Source organism: Mesoplodon densirostris, chromosome 11, assembly GCF_025265405.1.
Source record: "Mesoplodon densirostris isolate mMesDen1 chromosome 11, mMesDen1 primary haplotype, whole genome shotgun sequence".
Lineage (NCBI taxonomy): Eukaryota > Metazoa > Chordata > Mammalia > Artiodactyla > Ziphiidae > Mesoplodon > Mesoplodon densirostris.
Genome location: NC_082671.1, coordinates 68029528 through 68047590, shown reverse-complemented (window position 1 = coordinate 68047590; position 18063 = coordinate 68029528).

Below are 18063 nucleotides of genomic sequence, written 5' to 3'. Positions count from 1 at the left end.
CCCGCGTGCAGCAATGAAGACCCAACTCAGCCAAAAATAAATAAGTAAATAAATAAATTTATTGAAAAAAGAAAAGATTTAGGAGCCCTAATAATAGAAAATTTCATTAAAAAATAGTTCAGAAGGCCCAGTTCTATATTGTCTAAAGATTCTGCCCCTTAAACAAACTCATGTTCCCTGAATCTTCTGAGCTATATTCTCAAGAGTCTGCAGAAGGCATCTCCATTCATCCAAAGCTGTTGGGGAACATGGCAAAGACGGAGGAAGAAGGAGGTTACTTTTGCCAACTATTTCTTTCTTTATACCATTAATGTTTAAATCTCACTGAATTTTATTTTATTTATTATTACTAATTTTTTTGGCTGAGCCACGTGGCATGTGGGATCTTAGTTCCCCCAACAAGGATCAAACCCGTGCCCCCTGCAGTGGAAGGTCGGAATCCCAACCACTGGACCATCAGGGAATTCCCATCATTGAATTTTAGAACTTCTTAAAAATACAATTGCCCAAAAGGTATAAACATATGGAAATGCTCTAACACTAATCAAGTGGAATAATAATTACATGATGGGACTTCAGTGGGATAGAATATTTTCTTTAATTGTGCCAACTGATAAGAAACACAGGAAAACATTTATTATATGATGCCAAAAGGAAATAGAATTATCATGGGCATTGTGATCGCAACAATATAAAGAAATCTACAATATACCTCAGTAAAAAATATATACAACATGCAAAAATGAGATTGCACTTAGGCAAATTACGCTGTGGGTCGTTTATAACCATGTTTCATTTATTCTTGCTATGTTTTCTCTCACATTTAAACTAAGGAAAAAAGAATCCCCCCCTAAGATGCTAAATTGTCTTCAGACTCTGGAAGGCTCCACTTACCAAGATCAATGACTCAAGCTCTTGAAGGATGAGCCTCACAATTCACCACTTCCATCATCTCTCATATACACAATCTCATCTGATCTACCTAATCGCTGCTTCTATCAGATCTTTGCTTTTAAACAAAGTCAGTTTCTGGGCTCCTTGTCTCCACTCCCATCCTGGGGCATCTTGGAGACACCTGAGACTGCGTTTAGCCCCTTGTGTCCCACTGACAACTTCACTCTTCATTACTTACCCACCGTGTGTTGCTATAAAGATGGCAGATGCTGTAAAGCTCTGGAGCCCTTCTCTCTCTCTTGCTTTACCTGAGTTTCCAAGCACTTCCTCTGCTGTCATTATATCTTACTCTATCATATCCCTGTCCTCCTGAGTATACAGCATTATCTGTGTGTTTTCACATTCCTACTCAGGTTTCTCCCTAAAGCCTTCTTCATCCCCACTGTTCTCCCATGGTGAGGGGTCAAATGAGTTTAGGTTAAAATCCTGGCTCTGCTACCAACACACGAGGTGACTCTGAACAAGGTTCTGAGCCTGGCATCCTCATCTTTAAAATAGGCATAAGAGGGACTTCCCTGGAGATCAGTGGTTAATACTCCGTGCTTCCACTGCAGGGGGCGCGGGTTCGATTCCTGGTGGGGGAACCGAGAACCCACAAGCCTCGTGTCACGGCCAAAAAAAAAATTAAATAGGCAGAAGAATAAAAATGGTATACCTAGGGATGAAAAGTGAGAAATAAAGAAAATTAGATTACCTGCTGAAATTAACATTGAAGAGATCAGAGCTGGGATTACTGATGGGCAGACAGAGAAAAAGCGGACCCTAGGCAAGCAAGAATGGACTGTAAAGGGATTGAGGGTGTTAATATATCCAAATAAATAATACGTTGACTCCTAAAGAGGCTTAATCTTGGAAACCTAAAACTGGAGCCTCATTGAGGCAAAAGTAGGCAATGCCCACCCCTACTCTCTGCAGAAGAAGCAGTCTTGGCCAATAGGCTTCGACTAGTAACAGCCCATTGACAAAGCTAACCTCTGTTTGGAGATCTTAGTCTGTTTTAAATATATCTATCATCTAACAAACTTTAAAGAGCTCTTCCTTGGCCGCCCATTGAACTTAACTAAAATTGAAACTTCTTACTCAGAGCAGCTTATCCCCAGGTGAGCTGACCCCTGGCTTCCTTCCCGAGGTCATCTAAGAATGTCATTCCCTCTGGTATTCGCAGAGCTCCATCCCTCCCCCAACCTCTGGGAGTCATCACCTGGCCATTGGCCTTTGCCTGGGGCTCTCCCACATTTCTGCATGGCTGGCTTCTCCAGGTCTCAGAACTCACCTTAATTGTCACCTTCCCAAGGAGGACTTCCCTGTCACCCCATTCACTCTATCACATCAACCCATTTTATTGTCTGCACAGCACTGAGTGATCTACATTGTCGTGGTCTCTTATGTGATCACTTGTTTACCTGGTTCCGAATTTCCAGGAGAACAAAAACCTCACCTGTCCTATTCACCCCTGAATCTCCAGCAATTACCACAGTGCCTTCACTAGTTGAATAAAAAAACAAAGGAATGAACAAATAAACTGCTCTTTCATTTATTTTGTTCATGCCTACCAAGCCAACTGTCTGATCAGGGCTTGGTGGTCTACTGGGAAAGAGTATTAAACCAATGGTGTAGGTGTATTTTTTTCTGATTCCTGTAATAGTTGTGGTTCGCTTTGAAATTATTTTTGTGTTATCTTTTTTTTTTTTTTTTTTTTTTTGCGGTACGTGGGCCTCTCACTGTTGTGGCCTCTCCCGTTGCGGAGCACAGGCTCCGGCCATGCAGGCTCAGTGGCCATGGCTCACGGGCCCAGCCGCTCCGCAGCATGTGGGATCTTCCTGGACCAGGGCACGAACCCGTGTCCCCTGCATCGGCAGGTGGACTCTCAACCACTGCGCCACCAGGGAAACCCTGTGTTATCTTTTTATATATAAGTCTAAGAGCTTGGTAATTATTGCTGATGTTTATTTTTATGACTATTTATTATTCATTGATTGTTAATGATGTGCCAGCCCTAGATGGGAACTTTACCATCCACTTAATCTTCACAAAAATAAAATCTATTTTTGAGATTAGTGCTGCTCTGGACCATGTTACAGACCAGGAAAATGAGACTCAGAGAGTTTAAATGACTGTGTAAGTTCTCACTGTAGGGAATCCTGGCAGAGACGAATTTTTAATTGAGGCTGGTCTGACACAAAAACTTGTGTGCTCTTCCCGGGGCCCACAGGTGACACTGAACCCTCCCCCTACCTGCACCCAGGGGATTCAGCTCACCCTCTCTTGGTCTTTGGCGATGATGTTTCCACCTCACATTTGCAGAGGCCTGCCCACCCTGCAATGCTGTCATCCATGACCCAGAGTAGGCAGTCTTTTTATTTTAAACTGTGGCCAGATATTCCTCTTTTAAGCTCTTTTCTCTTCTAGAGACATGACCTTTAGGGAAGCAGTGAAGATGCCACTTGTTGTTTTTTGTTTGTTTGCTTTGTTTTTTTAGAAGCTCAGTTCTTAATATATTGAAGGTCAGAGTTGAATGTACAAATCAATAATAATAATGCTGTTCATTAATTTGGGGCTTGGAGGAACAGCCATGTTCCCTGATTGATAAGGAGGCCTGACATTTGTGTAGCCCTTAACCATTTACAAAGGGCTTTCATTCCATTATCTCGTGTTTCCCTCACACTAGCCCTTGGAGAGGCAGCCTGGGCTGGTGGAGAGGAGGCAACCTTGGAAGGAGATAAACCTGGGTCCACATCCCAGCCCACCACTGAGGAGTCAAGTGACCTTGGACAGGTCACTTGATCTGAGTCACTCTTTTTTTTTTTTTTTTTTTTTTTTGCGGTAAGCGGGCCTCTCACTGTTGTGGCCTCTCCTGTTGCGGAGCGCAGGCTCTGGACACGCAGGCTCAGCGGCCATGGCTCATGGGCCCAGCCGCTCCGCGGCATGTGGGATCTTCCCGGACCAGGGCACGAACCCATGTCACCTGCATCGGCAGGCGGACTCTCAACCACTGCGCCACCAGGGAAGCCCCCTGAGTCACTCATTTTTTAAAAAATTATCATATAATGAACTGAACTTTTTAAAACATCTTGGTGAATAGTTTTATGAATCTTAAGGTATATACAGATTAGTATAATCATCACCACAATCCATTGCTCCCCAAACCTCCCTCGCGCGCTCTCTTTCCCCCGCCTCTAATCCCTGAGGACCACTGACTTGTTCTCCATCCATACAGTGTTGTCTTTTCAAGAATGTCATATAATGGAGTCATACAGTATGTCACCTTTCAAGACTGGCTTCTTTAATATAACATAATACCTCTGTGATGAATCCAAATTATCATGTGTGTGAATAGTTTGTTCCATTTTATCCATTTCATCACATGGAGGTACCACAGTTTTCTTATTCATTCACCTGTTGAAGGACACTTGGGTTGTTTCCCATACTTTTGTTGTTGTTTGTTTTTGTTTTTTACAAGTTTTTGAAAATGGCGATAAAATATACATGACATAAAATTTACCACTTTAAGGGTATAATTTGGTGGCATTAAGTGCACTCAAACATAGTATAACCATCACCAACTATTTCCAAAATTTTTTCATCATCCCAAACAGAAATTCTACCCATTAAACAGTAACTCCCCACTCCTTCCTCCCTCCTGCTCCTGGTAACTTCTGTTCTACTTCCTGTCTCTATGAGTTTGCCTATTCTAGGTACCTAATATAAGTGGAATCATACAATATGTGTCCTTTTGTGTGTGACTGACTTCATTAGCACAAAGTTTTAAAGGTTCATCCATACTGTTGCACATATTGGAATTTCATTCCTTTTTTCACTGAATAATATTCCATTGTATGTACATTCCGCATTGTGTTTATGCATTCACCTGCTGATGGACGCTTGGTTTTTTTCCATCTTTTGGCTATCATGACTACTGCTGCAATGCACATGATGTGTACAAATATCTCTTTGAGACCCATCTTTCAGTTCCTTTGGGTAAATACCTAGACATGGAATTGCTGGATCACATGTTAAATTTTAGCTTTTTGAGGAATTGCAAAATTGTCTTCCACAGCAGTGCACTATTTTGCATTCTCACTAGCAATGCACTCTAATTTCTCTGTATTAGTCCACTCAGGCTGCTATAACAAAATACCACAAACTTGGCAGCTTCAACAACAGAAATGTATGACTCACAGGTCTGTAGGTTGCAAAGTCCAAGATCAAAGTTCTGGCAAATTTGCTTTCTGGTGAGAGCTCTCTGTCTGGCTTGCAGATAACCACTTTCTGGCTATGTCCTTTCTTTGGTGCATGAACTTAGGGAGAGAAAGTGAAAGAGAACTCTGGTCTCTCTTCCTCTTTATGTTTTTTTAAAATTAATTTTTATTGGAGTATAGTTGCTTTACAATGTTGTGTTAGTTTCTGCTGTACAGCAAAGTGAATCAGCTATACATATACATATATCCCCTCTTTTTTGGATTTCCTTCTACTCACCAAGGAGCACTGAGTAGAGTTTCTCTTCCTCTTCTTAAAAGGGCACCAAATCTATTGGATAAGGGTCCCATCCTTATTACCTCATTTGACTTTAACTCCCTTATGGGACTTCCCTGGTGGTCCAGTGGTTAAGAATCTGCCTTCCAATACAGAGGACATGGGTTCGATCCCTGGTCGGAGAACTATGATCCCACAGGCTGTGGGACAACTAAGCCCAAGCTCTGCAACTACTGAGCCCGTGAGCCACAATGAAAGATCCTGCATGCCGCAACGAAGATCCTGAGTGCCACAACTAAGACCCAACACAACCAAATAAATAAATAAATAAATATTTACCAAACATTCCCTCAGCCTATATCCAAATACAGTCACATTGGGGGCTCTGCCTTCAACTATGAATTAGGGATGGGGGAGAGACACAATTGAATCCATAGCAACATCCTTGTCAACACTTATTATCTTCCACTTTTAAAAAATAATAGCTATTCTAGGGGGTGTGAAGCAATAGTAGTTTTGATTTACATTTCTTTAATGACTAATGATGTTGAGCATATTTTCATGTGCTTATTAGCTATTTCATGTCTTCCCTGGCAAAATGTCTATTCAAATCCTTTACCCATTTTTTTTTTTTGGCCACACCACGTGGCTTGGGGGGTCTTAGTTCCCCACCCAGGGACTGAACCCGTGCCCTCGGCAGTGAAAGTGTAGAGTCTTAACCACTGGACCACCAGGGAATTCTCACCCATTTTTTTAAATAACTTTTAAATTTTTATTTGTTTGTTTGTTTGTTTAGGCTGCATTGGATCTTCATTGCTGCGTGCAGGCTTTCTCTAGTTGCATGAGCAAGGGCTACTCTTCTTTGTGGAGCACAGGCTCTAGGCACACGAGCTTCAGTAGTTGTGGTGCTCACAAGCTCAGTAGTTGTGGCGCACGGGCTTAGTTGCTCCGCGGCATGTGGGATCTTTCTGGACCAGGGCTCGAATCCATGTCCCCTGCATTGGCAGGCGGATTCTTAACCACTGCGCCACCAGGGAAGTGCCCCACCACACCCATTTTAATTAGGTTGTTTGATGATGAGTTGTAGGAGTTCTTTATATAAACTGGATATTAAATGCTTGTTAGATATATGATTTGCAAAAATTTGCTTCCTTTCTGTGAGCTCCCTTTTCACTCTTGATAATGCCTCTTAATACACAGAAGTTTTAAATTTTGATGAAGTCTAATTTATCTTTTTTTTTTTAATGTCATTGCCTATGCTTTTGGTGTCATATTTAAGAAACCATTGTCAAATCCAAGGTCATGGATATTTGCTCTTATTTTTTCCTCTAAGAGTTTTATAGTTTTAGCCCTTAGATTTAGCTCTTTGATCTACTTTGAGTTAATTTTTGTATATAGTATAAGGTAAAGGCACAACTTCATTTTTTGTGGATATCCGGTTTTCCCCACACTATTTGTTGCAGAGACTGTCCTTTCCCCATTGAATAGTCTTGGCACTCTTCTCAAAAATCTTTTGACCATATATGTGAAGATTTCTTTCTGGGTGCTCTATTCTAATCCATTGGTCTACATGTCTGTCTTCATGCCAGTACCACACTGCTTTGTTTGTTATAAGAGGATATTACCCCCCTTGCAAGTTGTCATGAGAATGAGAGATAATGAAAGTGAAGTGCCTGGCGCAGAGCTTGGCACATAGTAGGTGCTTAACAAACGACAACTATCCTTAGGGGAAGGCTGGTTATGTGCTTTCAGGCTGGAAGGACCAGGGACACACTCAGGTTCCCTCAGGCACACTGGGAAGTTTGTCTAATGGGAAACCATCCTCATCTGCACAGTCAGCCTGGGGAGACCAGAATGTCTCAACAGGCCGTCATCTGGTTGTCTCTGAGCAAGTGTCTACTGCTTCTCAGCACCTGAAGTAGATCTTCCATTTTGCTTCTCTCTTCTAGTGCTAGTGTCTAAATTCACATTCCCTCAAAGAAGACCCTGAGACAAGAACTTGATAGCTTATTTTGGAGGAGATTCCCGGAAGCACAGCAAGGAAAGAGAAAGTGAGACAGAAAGTGAAAGGGAGAAGGAAGTGAGGAAAGCCTCTGTGGGCAGCTGGGGCCCAGTCTCACTGGGAGGAGCCTCGCAGAACTCAGAACAGTGCTGTGCTCCTGTGAGATTTATCCACTGACTCCCACTGCCTTAGAGGTTACAAATCTCTGGCCCTTCTGGGCTGCCCAGCACAAAGGGCTGAGCAAGTCCCTACAACTCCAGAAAAAAACCCTCAAGCTGAGAAGCAGAGCCCTGAGAATACTAGAGGTAAAGAGTGCATGCAGGGACTTCCCTGGTGGTACAGTGGTTAAGAATCTGCCTGCCAATGCAGGGGACACAGGTCTGAGCCCTGCTCCAGGAAGATCCCACATGCCACGGAGCAGCTAAGCCTGTGCGCCACAACTACTGAGCCTGTGCTCTAGAGCCCACGTACACAACTACTGAAGCCTGCAGACCTAGAGCCCGTGCTCCGCAAGAAGAGAAGCCACCGCAATGAGAAGCTCATGCACCACAACGAAGAGTAGCCCCCGCTCACCGCAACTAGAGAAAGCCCGCGCGCAGCAACGAAGACCCAACACAGCCAAAAAATAATTTATTTATTTATTTATTTATTTATTTATTTATTTTTAAGTGCATGCAGAAAAGCATCTCCTGTACCTGCAGGTAAATTAAGAAGAATGGAGGGGCTGTGGGGCAGGGCACCAATAGTGTCTGCAGCTACCACCGCCTACCGCCTCTCCGCCTTTACTACTTCATGAGTTCTGCATGCTCAAAGCTTCCACTGCAGCAGACTTCTACTTTTGGCTTTAATCTCTGTGCATCTCTGGGTTTCTGTGTCACTCTGCTGCCCAAGTCTCTGTGTAAGTCTTGCATTTAACCTGTCCTCCAGAGAAGCTTGGGTGGCTGGTGGAGTCACTGCTTTGACTGGGCAGGGCTCTTCACACTCGCCCAGCTCATCAGGCATTGGCCTCCAAAACTGGCTGCCCTGGCCACAGGCCCTGATCTTCTCTCAGTCCTCATTTCTGAGGTCCAAGGAATAAAACATAACAAGTTGTTCACAAGAACCATTTCGGACTCTTTCTTCAGTCTCAGGTCTCCCAGATCATCAGTAGGATGTACTCATCAGTTGGAGTACAATTATCCCCCTTTACAAATGAGGATATTGGGGCTTAGAGCATTTCAGACTCTTGCCTAAAGGCACACAGTTAGTCAAAGGCAAGCTTAGATTTGCACGAAGTCTCAATCATTTTACCAAAATCTCAAAGTGTTGAGTGTTATAAGAATCTTCCTATTTGGTGGATTATCTCACAGTGGAAAGGGATCTGTCCAGGAAGCCTCAGACTTTCAGGACTCTGGGTTCCTGAATGGCAGAGCACAAGATGGGGGTTCGTACTAAACCCACAACAAATAAGCCCGTGCAAGCGTGCCATGCAAAACTGTCAGATCAAATACCAATTTTTATGAAATTCTAGTTGAAGCAAGCGGTAGTAGAAATCAAATATTTCAAAAAATCTGGCTAGCTACTCTGAGTGGGTGGAAGGGGGTGATGTCTGCTCCTTTTCTGCTCCTGTGATAGGAGATGGGGGCTTGAGATAATGCCCCAAATTGGAAGAGTGTTTGGAGGCTAGGCAACCACATGACAAATATTTTCAGAATTGCTGTTAACCTCAATGTTCATGCCTACCAGGTTCTTTTTCCTCAACACAGTGGCTCAAGCCTCTTCCTCCCTCATGAGACTTCCTCCTGCAGCTCATCTCTCCTCACAGCCAGATTTCTTGAAAGGACTGTCCACATTCACAGTCCCCACTTTGTCACCATCCCTCTTAGCAGTCTGCCATTTCTTACCCATCATTCCACTGAAACTGCCCACCTGGGTCAACAGGAACTTCCAATAACAAACCAACTTGCCACTTTCAGTCCTTCTCTGTAAGGATTCAAACCTGAACTTGGTGAAACCCTCCACTCTCTAGTTGTCTGCCTCATCTCTCTCTTTTTTAAAAAAATTTAGTTATTTATTCATTTTTGGCTGCTTTGGGTCTTCGTTGCTTCATGCAGGCTTTCTCTAGCTGTGGCGAGCGGGGGCTACTCTTTGTTGTGGTGCGTGGGCTTCTCGTTGCAGTGGCTTCTCTGTTGCAGAGCACAGGCTCTAGGTCCATGGGCTTCAGTAGCTGTGGCATGAGGGCTCAGTAGTTGTGGCTTGCGGGCTCTAGAGCGCAGGCTCAGTAGTTGTGGTGCACGGGCTTAGTTGCTCCGTGGCATGTGGGATCTTCCAGGACCAGGGATCGAACCTGTGTCCCCTGCATTGGCAGGTAGATTCTTAACCACTGTGCCACCAGGGAAGCCCATGCCGCATCTCTTTTTAACTGTTGCCATGCATTATATAGTATGATGGAGCAGGTTCAAGTTTTTTGGGTCCTGAAGCTTATGCATTTGGGGGGAACCTCTTTAAGAAGAATATTACAAAGTTACATTGAGAAATTGCTAGATTCTCTCCTGGGCTGCTGCAAGTGAGGGGCCCTGAAGCTTAAGCTTCATTAACTTCACAGCGAATGCTCCCTGAGAGGTTTATGTAAGCATTCTCTACCAATGGAGAGGATGGATGCGCCATTACAACAGTACTGCAAAGAACATTTTTTTTTTTTTTGGCCACACGGCTTGCGGGGCTTTAGTTCCTGCACCAGAGATTGAACCTGGGCCCCCAGAAGTGAAAGCGCTCGGAGTCCTAACCACTGAACAGCCAGGGAATTCCTGTAAAGAACATTCTTACAGGTGACTCTTTTGCGAACACGTGTATTTCTCCAGGGACAGAAAGAATAGGAATTGCCAAGTTCTAGGTCATGGGCCTTTTCTTTTCTTTTTTTTTTTTTTGCGGTACGCGGGTCTCTCACTGTTGTGGCCTCTCCCATTGCGCAGCACAGGCTCCAGATGCGCAGGCTCAGTGGTCATGGCTCACGGGCCTAGCCGCTCTGTGGCATGTGGGATCTTCCCGGACTGGGGCACGAACCCATGTCCCCTGCATCAGCAGGTGGACTCTCAACCACTGCACCACCAGGGAAGCCCGGCCTTTTCATTTTTATTTGATGGTTTACTGCCAAATGCCCTCCCATGAAGCATCACTGGCATGACTGCCAGTGGGCAGTCATGGGGGGAATTGTCTCATGTCCTTGACAGCACTGGATGTTATCATCTTTTTTGTTTTTGTTTTTCCAAGCTGATGTGAAAAGTAAGAAAGAAAGTAAGAAAGCATTTCAGTGTTATTTTAATTTACTGTATTAGTTTCTAGGGCTGTTGTAACCAGGTACCAGAAACCTAGTGGCTTAAAAAAAAAACAAACAGAAATGTATTGTCTCATGGTTCAGGAGACAAAAAGTCTGAAATTGAGACATCAACAGGGCGGTGCTCCCTCTGAAACCTAGGGGACGTAGGGGGCGATGCTTCCTAGCCTCTTCCTAACTTCTAGTGGTGCCTGTCAGTCTTTGGTGTATCACTCTGATTCTCTGTCCCCACAGGGCATTCTCCCTGGGTCTCGGTTGTCACATGGCCCTCTTCTTATAAGGAGGCCACTAGTCATATTGGATTAGGGCCCACTGCACTCCAGTATGACCCCATCTTAACTAATTACATCTGTGACAACCTTATTTCCAAATAAGTTCACATTCCAAGGTACTGGAGGTTAGGACTTCAGCATATTTGGGGGCGGGGGGAGTGGACACAATTCAACCCATAATATTTACATTCTTCTAATTCTAGGGACATTGAACATCTTTTCATGTTTACTGAAATTTTGGATCCTTTCTTCTGCAAATCGCCGTTTCATATCAGTTGCCCACTTTTCTACTGGGTTGTTTGTCATTCCTGTTTCTTTCAAGAGCCTCTATATTTTCCATGACGAATCTGTTATATATGTGGCAAAGGTTTGCTCTCAGCCCATCGCACGTTCTGTAACTTCAGTTTTGCTATCTGCCTTGATGTCTGTGATGCCAGACTCCCCAGATTTCCCTCCTGCTTTCTGGTTCAGGGTCTGTCCTTCTTCCTCTGCCTCTTCCTGTGAAGTCTTCCCCATGTCATAAACGGCACCATATCCATCTAGGCTCCAGTAAGAAACATAGGTGTCTCTCTCTCTCTCCTTTTTTTTTTTTTTTTTTTTTGGCCATGCCGTGCCACACGGCTTGCTGGATCTCAGTTCCCTGACCAGGGGTTGAACCCGGGCCACAGCAGTAAAAGCCCAGAATCCTAACCACTAGGCCACCAGGGAGCTCCCCATGGGCGTCTCCTTTGATCTCCCTTCTCCCTCATCTATACAACTTACCGCCAATCTCCATCAACTTAACCTCTTAAATACCTGTCAAATCCATGCATCAGTGGCCAGGTGATGGGAGAGTTCCTGTCTGAAGGCCTCCAGTTTCTGTGTGGAGTAGAAGGTGAGGTCAGAGGTTTGGGGAGAGTGGCAAGGGTTTTCAATAGCCACTGTGGAGGGTGGCAGGGTGAGCTAATGGGGAGGACAGCATCATTGGTGTACAGTATTTGTGGGCCCGGTTATGGTCACCGTCCATGAACTGATGGCACCAGACTCTGTGGTGCTGTGATTTTCTTCAACAGAGCCCAGGTGCTCCCCGGGAGAGGAAGGGCAATCAGACTGACCCAGAGTTGGGGCTTCCAGGCAGGTACAACAGAGAGGCAGGTCGAGAGAAGTCAGAATGTTGTCAAGAGAGTGGCCAAGGTGGGGAATTGTGGAATCGGTGAGGGAGGGGAAGGAAGTGAGGACAGGAGTGGAGTCAAAGACAGGCTTGAAGTCAAAGAACAGGAAGTTCGAGCAACGAACAAACAGCTGGAAAGTAGGGAGGGGCTCAGATGTGGACACGAAGAGAGCAGGACAAAGGAGGAGGACTTCCCTGGTGGTCCAGTGGCTAAGACTCTGCGCTCCCAGTGCAGGGGCCCGGGTCTGATCCCTGGTCAGGGAACTAGATCCCACCTGCTGCAACTAAGAGCCCATATACCGCAACTAAATATCCCGCACGTGCAACAAAAGACCCCGCACGTGGCAACAAAGGTCCTGCGTGCTGCCACTAAGACCCAGCTCGGCAAATAAATAAATTTTTTTTTAAAAAAAGAACAAAGGAGGGACTGGGGGAGAGAGGAAGATAGAAAGTGAGCTGTCAGTGAATGAGCACAACTGAGAGACAAGGACTTCAGAGGAGGCAGGAAAGGACGATGGTCTGGAAAAAGCCTTGGGGCGGGTGCAAGAGGAGCCAGGAAGGGGGGAGAAAGGAACCTCTGAGCGAGGGAGGGGTGCTAGGAAGGGGTGACCTCAGAGCAGAGTGTGATTTCTGTTCAGAGGTTCTGAACTGGTAGCCTACAGGCCAAACCTTACTTTGCTTTGCTTGCTCAAAAATTAAGTCAATATGAAAAATATCAGGTTTCCCACAAAGAGCCAGATTGCTGGCCTCTTTCTCTTTGTTTCTGAGATATCATTCCCATACCATAAAATTCACCATTTTAATGTGTGCAATGCAGTGGTTTTGAGTATATCTGTAAAGGTGTATAATCTTCACCATTATGTAATTCTGGAACATTTTCATCATCTCTGAAAGAAAGCCTGTACCATTAGCACTCACTCCCCATTCTCCCTTCTCCCCCAGCCCCTGGCAACCACTCATCTATTTTCTGTCTCTATGGACTTACCTATTCTGAACATTTCATATGAACGGAATCATACAATTAGTGGCCTTTTGTGTCTGGCTTCTTTCACTCAGCATGTTTTCAAGGTTCATCCATGTTGAAGCACGTATCAGTGCTTCATTTGTCCCTATGGCTGAATGATATTCCTTTGTATGACTAGACCACATGTTGTTCATACATTCATCCCTTGAAGGACTTTCCGGTTGTTTCCACTTCTTGAACATAATGTTGCTGCTATGAACATTCATGTCCAAGCTTTTGTGTGAACCATTTTCAGTTCTCTGGGGTATATACCTAGGAGTGGAATTGCTGGGTCATATGGTAACACTGCGCTTAACTTTCTAAGGAACCGCCAAACGGTTTCGGCAGAGCTGTACCACTTTACATTCCCACCAGGGGTATATGAGGGTTTCTGGCCTCTCTTGAACCATCTGAAGGTCTGGCCCTATTGGGTCCACATTCTTACGTGCCGACAGTCAGCCTGGAGTTGGGTCGGGGCACAGGAACTCTCCAGCTTGCCCAGTTCTCACCACACGGTGCAGGCACGGGCATTCACCCCTTGACCTTCACACTTCACGCGTTTTCTTTACCTGCTGGGCCCCAGAGTAAACCCTAGGCTGTGCCGGCAGAAGAGTGAGGGTGTAGGTGATTATCTTGCCCAAGAATCAGCTTTCCAAAGAGCCAAGGAAAAAGGTTTCAGAAGGTGGAGAGCAGAGGGTTGTTAAAACAAGAGGGGAATTACAGAGCGGTGTGGAGAAAATAAATGGCCAAAAGAGCTGATATTTGGGGCAGTGACCGAGGACCACAGGCACGGTGGGATGAGCATCCGTGCCTGGGCCTCAGAAGGCTGAGGCCGGGTGGCTCCCACAGTGGTCCTGGTGGATACGGAAGGACCAGTCCTCCAGGCCCTGTAGCTCAGTGACTTAGCAGCTGAAGGGAGAATTTGTTTCAGTCTAGATCAGCACTGTTCAACTGAAGCCCATGCGCCTAGAGCCTGTGCTCCAGAACAGAAGCCACCGCATTGAGAAGCCCACTCACAGAAATGAAGAGTAGCCCCGCTCGCTGCAACTAGAGAAAGCCCGCGTGCAGCAACAAAGACCCAACACAGCCATAAATAAATAAATATTTAAAAAAATAATTTAAAAAGTGAATTCTGGAACTAAACTCACTAGGTTCAAATCTGGATCGGCCAGAGCTTCCCTGGTGGCGCAGTGGTTGAGAGTCCGCGTGCCGATGCAGGGGACACGGGTTCATGCCCCGGTCCGGGAAGATCCCACATGCCGCGTAGAGCGGCTGGGCCCGTGAGCCATGGCCGCTGAGCCTGCGCGTCCGGAGCCTGCGCTCCGCAACGGGAGAGGCCACAACAGTGAGAGGTCCGCGTACCGCAAAAAAAAAAAAAAAAAAAAAAAAATTTGGATCGGTCACTTACTAGTTGTGTCACCCTGAACTATTTATCTACTGCTTTTGCCTGAGTTTTCTCATCTCTAAAATGAGAACAATAATTTATCTTCTTAACAGGATTATTGTGAGAACTAAATGAATACAACACTCAGAACTGTATCTGCCACATGGGGACTCAATAAATGTAGCGGCTTTCTTATTATAATTTCTAGGGTTTTGAACCATTTGAATGGCATTTTTATTCATCACTCTTTAAAGTTTTTGTTGAATTCACCTGAAGTCTTGTTTGACGTGCTACTTTTCTTCCCCTTTGTGTGCGGGAGAACAGTTCTTTAATAACATTTTCATTTTCTTACGCGATGTTTGGTCTGTTTAAAATTTAATGGTCTCCAAGGATTGATTTTGGTAATTTATGGTTTCCTAGAAAACCACCCGTTTAGTTCAGGCTTTCTCATTTACAAAATAATCACAACACTTTTAAGGTTCTTTGTAGCTGTGGTTATTTCCTCATTCTCACTTCTTATTTTGTTTGGAATGGCCTCAAGAAGCTGTTTTCCATATTTCAAAAAGTCCAAACCCTTACAGGCATGCACTACTTCATAAAACTGTCAAGTTTCTGACTTTGGGCTAAAATGCTATCAACCCTGTGGGGGGATGGTTGTTGTCTCCTGTTGATGTGAAGCTCCGGTGGTAGCTCTGTAACTGTTGATGTATAAAGAGCGGGGAGCAGGGCTACAATTTCGTTACCACTTAACAGGGAGATGTCCTCAGTAGATACCATTTTTTAAACCATGGCTGTGTGGTGAAGGTGGCAGTGGTGGGGCAAACAAAGGGTCCTTGGTCAACAAGGATGGTCAAGAACAATAAGGTATGTTAAGGAATCTCTCCTCTTTGCTGTTTTGTGTTAACCTTTGTCAGCTTGGACAGAAAAGCCTTAACTAGTGCAGCAAAAGAAGGGTTCACTGGTTTTGTCCTGGATTGCCTGCAGCTGCTATTTCTAAAAGTTCTAAAAGTTCAGTTACCATGGCAACCATGTGACAGCCCCAGAGCGTCTGTTAACTCTGATCAGGGTGAAGCTGGATGGAGGTGTGGGAGACTGGAAAGAGCTTGGTTCATTCATTCATTTCCTCCGTATTGGGGATACACATGTGAAGACAGATAAAGGCCTAGCAAAAATCACAGATTGTAAGAGTCAGGTAGACCTATATTCAACTGCCAGCCCTGCCTCTTAGTAGATGCATGATGTCAGCCTGGTCCCTAAACCTCCCTGAATCTCATCTGCAGATGGAGCTGCCAAGAGCTGTTTGCCAGAGTGGTTGAGGTAATGTCCCTGAGGCTCCTGGACATGGCGTGGGTGCCATATCCACGATGGCTCCCTTCCTCCTAGTCCCAGCTCAGCCGTTTACTGGCTGGGGTACTTGGGAAAAGGTATTTATCTTTCTGGAGTTTCCATTTCCTCATAGATGATCCATAAAGTCCCTTCCGGCTCAGGAGCCTTGACCCTGAAGGGTTAAATAGGGCAGCTCTGAGCAGCCGGCTTGGCTGCTTCTGCTCCTTCCTTCCCCACCGGAACAGACCTGGAAGTACAGCTTCCCTGGGACACCAGCAACCCCCAGCCACAGGTTTTCCAGGGCAGGGCTGATTTCAGATGTGAATCCCATGTTTGTCAGACCAGATTCCCTGGTTTGGAGTTTGGAAAATCCAATTGCCTTAAACTGACCTTGCAGGGGATACAATCCTTTGCTTCACTGGGCTACTTTACTCAGAAGGGAGATGGGGAACTGGTGATAGTCCTTCACAGGCTTCCGGGGAAAATAGCAGTGGGAGTCACTGCATGGTGCAGGGTGCCATAAGCCTGGCATTAGGTTCTTCATAGAGGGTTTTTTTTTTTCCATTGGGATAAAATTCACATAACATAAATTGTAAACGTTTTAAAGTGTATAATTCAGTGGCATTTCATGCATTTTCAGTGTTGTACACCCATCACCCCTATTAATTCCAAACCACTTTCATCACTTCCAAAGGAGACCCTGTGCCCATTAAGTAATCATTCCCTATTTCCTCCTCCCCCCAATCCCTGGCAACTACTAATCTGCTCTCTGTCTCTATAGATTAACTATTCCGGATATTTCATATCAATGGAATCATAATATGTAGTCTTTTGCAACTGGCTTCTTTCATTTAATATAATGTTTTTGAGGTTTATCCACCTTGTAGCGTGCATTGGTCCTTCATCCCTTTTTATGCCTGAATAATATCCCATTGTATGGGTATCCCACATTTTACACATCTATTCATCTACTAATGGACATGTGAGTTATCTGCACCTTTTGACGACTGTGAATAGTGCTGCTGCGAGCATTCATGTACCAGTATTTGTTTGAATACCTGTTTTCAATTCTGTTGGGTATACACTCTATAGGATTTCCATTCTGTCAAGCTGGGGGAATAATCCCTGCCTGCCTTCCTCACTGGCTGGCGTGAGGACTGTGTGTGAAAGTGGAGGAAAATAGTCATAGCAGCACTAACAACTCTGTTTTACATCAACAGCCTGTTAGATATCTTTGTGCGCATGTCTGGCATCTAGATCTTAATACATACAAATTGAACTCTGGATCTCCTCCCCAAACCCGGTTCACTTGCAGCCTTGACCATGTCAGTTGGTGGCACCTGATTCCTTCTGCTAGTTCAGGCTCAGCACTGCTGTCATCCAGGTCTCCTCCCTTTCTTACACTCCAGATCCAAACCCTCAGGAAACCAAGCTGGCCCACTTTCAAAATACAGAATCCGACGACTTCTCACTTCCACCACTGCCACCACTGACCTGCTAGCACCTCTGCACCTGTTCTCCCAAATTCACCCCTCAGCCCGTTCAGTCTATGCTCAACCTAGCTGCCCAGGTTATCCTTTTAAAATGTAAGTCAGATCACGTTGTTCTTCTGCTCAAAACCCTGCAGTGGCCCCTTTCCACCTGGAGTAAAAGCCAAGTTCACCATGGCCCGCACTACCCCATGGGATCTGGCCGCCTGACCTCTGACGTCATCTCCCTGCTCACTGCCTCCACGCCACTCCGCCCCCAGCCAAACCAGGCACGGTTCACCTGGGGAGCTTTGCTCGGGCATGTGCCTTCTGTGCAAATACTCTTCCTTGAGATACTGGCACATCTGTCTCCCTCACCTAAATTCTTCACTCAAACGCCACCTTCTCGATGAGGCCCACTCTCTCACCCTATTTAAAATGACAATCCAACCCCACCCCTTGCACTCCTCATTCCCCATACTTTTCTGCTTTTTTTTTCCCCTTGGCTTTTATCACTTTCCAACATGTGGCTTCATTTACTCATTTGTTGCTGTTGTTGTTGTTGTTGTTGTTGTTTTTACAAAAATCAACTGTAATTTAAAAAAAGTTTTTTCACTGGCATAAAATTGCTTTACAATGTTGTGTTAGTTTCTACTGTACAATGAAGTGAATCAGCTATATGTGTACCTATACCCCCTCCCTCTTGGACCCCCCATC